This window comes from Crocodylus porosus, unplaced genomic scaffold (assembly GCF_001723895.1).
Source record: "Crocodylus porosus isolate Cpor-Errol unplaced genomic scaffold, CroPor_comp1, whole genome shotgun sequence".
Lineage (NCBI taxonomy): Eukaryota > Metazoa > Chordata > Crocodylia > Crocodylidae > Crocodylus > Crocodylus porosus.
The window spans coordinates 59,952,938-59,958,064 of NW_017728931.1; positions in this window are offsets into that span (position 1 = coordinate 59,952,938).

Below are 5,127 nucleotides of genomic sequence, written 5' to 3' on the forward strand. Positions count from 1 at the left end.
GCTTAATCATTTCTAGCTTTTGATTTAAAATGAGAGATGTGTGACTCTTCCTTTCACTTGAACACTTAGAGGCCATTGTAGGGTTATTAATTGGCCTAATTTCAATATTGTTGTGTCTCAGGGAATAGGGAGGCCCATGGAGATGGAGAGAGACGGGGGAACGGCCGGTCGGTGGAGCAGTCAGAACACACACCACATTTATCGATTAAGTTTACCGTCTTATATGGGTGCAGTTCGTGGCGCCCCAAAACAATTACGATAGTAACATCAAAGATCACTGATCACAGATCACCATAACAAATATAATAATAATAATAATGAAAAAGTTTGAAATATTGCGAGAATTACCAAATTACCAAAATGTGACACAGAGACACGAAGTGAGCTGTTGGAAAAATGGCGCTGATAGACTTGCTCAACGCAGGGTTGCCACAAACCTTCAATTTGTAAAAAATGCAATATCTGCGAAGCACAATAAAGCTAAGCACAATAAAACGAGGTATGCCTGTATATAAATACAGGTAACATGTAGGAGGTGGTTGTATGTGCAGGCTCTGGCTTTTTGTATTCAAAAGCAACACACACAATTCTGGAAGATTGTGGATTTTTCTTGGTCTTTGAGCAAGTTCCAAATATACTCCCATAATTATCTATAATAATTAAATTGTTTTGAAAGTCTAAATCACCCCACACTCATGTTCTACAATTATGAAACCCAATTTAAGGGTGAGAGATGCTGAAAATGGAAATGGTGCTGCTTATTGGTGGATGGTGGGGGAACATTTTTTGAGGCTAGCATGTTTTGCACAAAACCCAAAATGCTGGTACCATAATCAGAATTATTCCTATTGAATTGGCCTGGCTTGATTCAGAATGGCCATATTCTAATGTATGAGAAGCAAGGGGTGTTTTTTTTTATATCTTTTAATAGATACTCTTAGGGAAGGGGTTTGACAAACTTGTGTGCCCATTGCCTTCCATTATGTTAGGGAGAAGGCCAGTGGGTGCCCAAATGCTTGTTAAACTTCCCAACTATTATACAGTTGTCTCAATAAAAGATATCTGAGGAGGAAAAAATAAAAACTTTACTTGTATATTTCCTGGACTATCAGGGCTAAAACAATCCAGCTCCATGTAATCTAGTATAGCATTTTTGTTGTTGCTGTCTCTCCATTGGTACGACACATCTTTGTGGCACTGAGATTCAGAAGCTGGAAGGGGAGGCATTCCTCCCTCTGTGCCCCCCCCTTCCTTTTCAGAAACTGTACCTTTCAATTCCCCTTTGCAATTTTGTTTGAATATTGTTCTGTATAGTTCATCATCATCATTTAAAATGTGTATGGTTAGCAGGTGTGGTGGCACTCTTCTAAAGTTTTTACTCATGGTGCTGATCACCTGATGCCTGTCAAATTTTAACAAAAAGGGAAGATTCCGCCAGGCAAAGATTGTATTGCTATATAAACAAACCCAAGGTACTCAACACAAACTAGTAAACAAAAATTTAAGATTAAGATTAAGAATTGGCAAGAAACTCATTATGTTATCAAGATCAACAGCATTAATTGGGATCAAGATACCTCATGATCTTGAGCAAACTGCAACTACATAAGTTAAAAATAGAAGGGGCCTCTTAACAAGGAAAAGAGCATGTTACAAGCTGCATTTTGGATGGAACAATCCCATGCACTGGTACAGGCTGGGGGCTGACTGGCTGGGCAGCAGCTCTGCAGAAAAGGACCTCGGGGTTACAGCGGGCAGCAAACTGAATATGAGCCAGCAGTGTGCCCCTGTTGTGAATAAGGCTAACAGCATACTGGGCTGCATCACCAGGAGTGTTGCCAGCAGATTAAGGGAAGTGATTATTCCCCTCTATTGAGCACTGGTGAGGCCACAGCTGGAGTACTGTACCCAGTTCTGGGGCTCCCACTACAGAAAGAATGTGGGGAAATTAGAAAGGGTCTAACTGGAGGGCAATGAACATGGTGAGGGGGCTGGGGCACATGATTTATGAGGAAAGACTAAGGGAACTGGGCTTATTTAGTCTAGGGAAGAGGAGACTGAGAGGGGATTTAATAGCAACCTTCAACTACCTGAAGGGGGGTTCGAAAGAGGGTGGAGCTAAACTGTTCTCAGTGGTGGCAGACAACAGAACAAGGAAATTAGGTTAGATATTAGGAAGAATTTTCTCACTAGGATGGTAGTAAAGCACTGGGACAGGCTACTCAGAGAGGTGGCAGAATCTCCATCCATGGAGGTTTTTAAGATCCAGCTCAACAAAGCTTTGGCTGGGAGGATCTAGTTGGGAACGATCCTGCTTTGAGCAGTGGGTTAGACTAGATGACCTTCTGAGGTCCCTCCCAACTGTCATTTTCTATGATTCTAAATTTTCTAGCAGCCTAAGAAATGACAAATATGTAAGCAGGTGAGATTGCTCATTGCCATTTGTAGCACAAATGTGATTATATACAGCAGCCATAACTTCTCTAGATCCCCTTGAACCCAGAGTCCAGATGACTTTCCTCCTGTACAAACTGGTACAGAAGTCTGTTGTTGTCATCCATGGTCTGCTCCATATAAAAATACCTTCCTCTAGCTTCACAGATGCTGTACAACAGTGCTTCTCAAACTATCTGATGTGGTGGACCAGCAATTTTTTTCCCAGTGGGCCAGGGACTGGTGCCCGGGTCAGCCAGTGGCAGCAACTGCATGTAACAGCGCTACATAAATGCACGACTGGCTGTTTCTTTCTCTTTCCTCATCTCGCACGATGTGACTGATGTGACGTCACCTGGAGTATTGGAACGTACGAACTGTGGTGCTATGACATATAAATGTTATGCTTCGAAAATATATTTCTTTCCTTCCCGGCAACTTGCTGTGGACCGGCGACTGGTGGCTCATGGACCGGCACCAGTCTGTGGACCACCACTTTGAGAAGCACTGCTGTACAAGAAACAGGAGGCTACAACCAAATATACAGAATGACACTGTCATCCAACCAGCTTTTGCAGCAAGACCGTATTTGCCTCCAGTCTTCTAAACACATTCCACCACTGTTTTACATTTCAGAGTATAATTGCATGTCTTACTTGGCCCAAATGTTGTTTGGGTGTGTCCTCAAAAGCCATGACAAGAGTAGTTTCATAGTTTCATAGTTGGTAGGGTCAGAAGGGACCTGAGCAGATCATTAAGTCTGACCCCCTGCCATGGCAGGAAAGATTACTGGGTTTAAACGACCCCAGGAAGGTGTACATCCAGCCTCCTCTTAAAGACCCCCAGGGTAGGAGCCAGCACCACTTCTGTTGGAAGTTGGTTGCAGATCCTAGCCACCCTGACAGTAAAGTATTGCCTCCTGATATCTAGCCTAAATCTACCCTCTGCCAGCTTGTGACTTATTTCTAGTCACTCCTGGTAGTACTCGGGGGAACAGGGACTCTCCCAATGCCTGCTGGTCCCCCCTGACTAGTTTGTAAATAGCCACTAGTTCCCCCCTCAGCCTTCTCTTGTGGAGGCTGAACAGGTTCAGGTCCCTCCTCCTAGGGCTTGTCCTGCTGCCCCCTGATCATGCGAGTGGCCTTCTCTGGGCCCTCTCCATGTTGTCCACATCCCTCTTGAAGAGCGGCACCCAGAATTGGACACAGTGCTCCAACTGCAGCCTGACCAGTGGGGGAGTATCACCTCCTTGGACCTGCTTGAGATGCATCTGTGGATGCATGACAAGGTACGGTTGGCCTTCCTGACTGCCTCCCCACGCTGCCAGTCCATGTTCATCTTGGTATCAATGATGACTCGAAGATCCTTTTCTACCTCTGCACTGACAAGAAGGGAGTTCCCCAGCTTGTAGGTATGGTGCTGGTTGTTCCTCCCCAGGTGCATCACCTTGCACTTGTCAGTGTTGAATCCCATCCTGTTTTCATCCGCCCACCCCTGTAACCTGTCTAGGTCTGATTGTAGCCTATTCCTCCTTTCTAGCGTGTCAACTTCCCCCCGCATCTTAGTGTCGTCTGTGAATTTGAACAGGGTGCTTTTTACACCCCTTGTCCTAGTCACTGATGAAGCTGTTGAACAATGCAGGCCCGAGAACCGAGCCCTGCAGAACCCCACTGCCCACATCCCTCCAGGTCAAAATGACGCATCCACCACCACTCTCTGGGTGCGGCCCTCCAGCCAGTTGGTGACCCATTTGACTGTGTAGGTGTCGACACCACAGTCCCCCAGTTTTTTAATGAGAATGGGGTGAGAGATGGTGTTGAAGGCCTTTCAAAAGTCCAGAAAGACTATGTCCACTGCTACCCCTGCATCCAAGGATTTGGTGACCTGGTCATAGGAAGCCACCAGGTTGGTCTGACAGGACCTGCTGCTAATGAACCTGTGTTGGTTGCCCCTAAGCATAACCTCCCCTGTTGGCCCCTTGCAAACATGCGCCAGGATAATTCTCTCAAAAAGCTTACCCAGGATCAACGTAAGACTGACTGGCCTATAGTTTCCTGGGTCCTCCTTCCTCCCTTTTTTTGAAAATGGGAACCACATTGGCCATCTTCCAGTCCTCTGGTACCATGCCAGAGCACCATGAGTGCTCATAAAGCTGTGCCAGGAGTCCTGCAATGACCTCTGCTAATTCCCTCAGCACTCTGGGGTGGAGATTTATGCAGACTTCCAAAATAATCATGGACAGTTGCAGTATATCAGTAACCAGCTTATTGCTGTGGCATGGACAGAGGTTAGTGGTGGGACATAAAAAAGGCAGATCCTCTAGACCTTGAATGTCACAGAACAGTAGTTTTCAACCTTTGGTCCACGGACCTCTGGGGGTCTGCAGACCATGTCTAAGGAGTCTGTGAACAATTACTATAATCAATCAAAAGCGTGTGAATACCCACACTTACAATTCAAAGGGGTTTGCACCTTAATTTAATTTTTTTAGGGGTCTGCAAATTAAAAAAGGTAGAAAACAACTGTTAAAAATCACAGAGAAGCAGGGATGGAAAGGAGTCCCAAAGAGCATTCTAGTCTAATCCCCTGTCTGAGGCAGGACCTTTCCTATCTACCATCCTATACAAAATCATAATCTAACCTCTTAGTAAAACTACAGTCAACCCTGATGCAGCACAAGACATGAACTTTCTA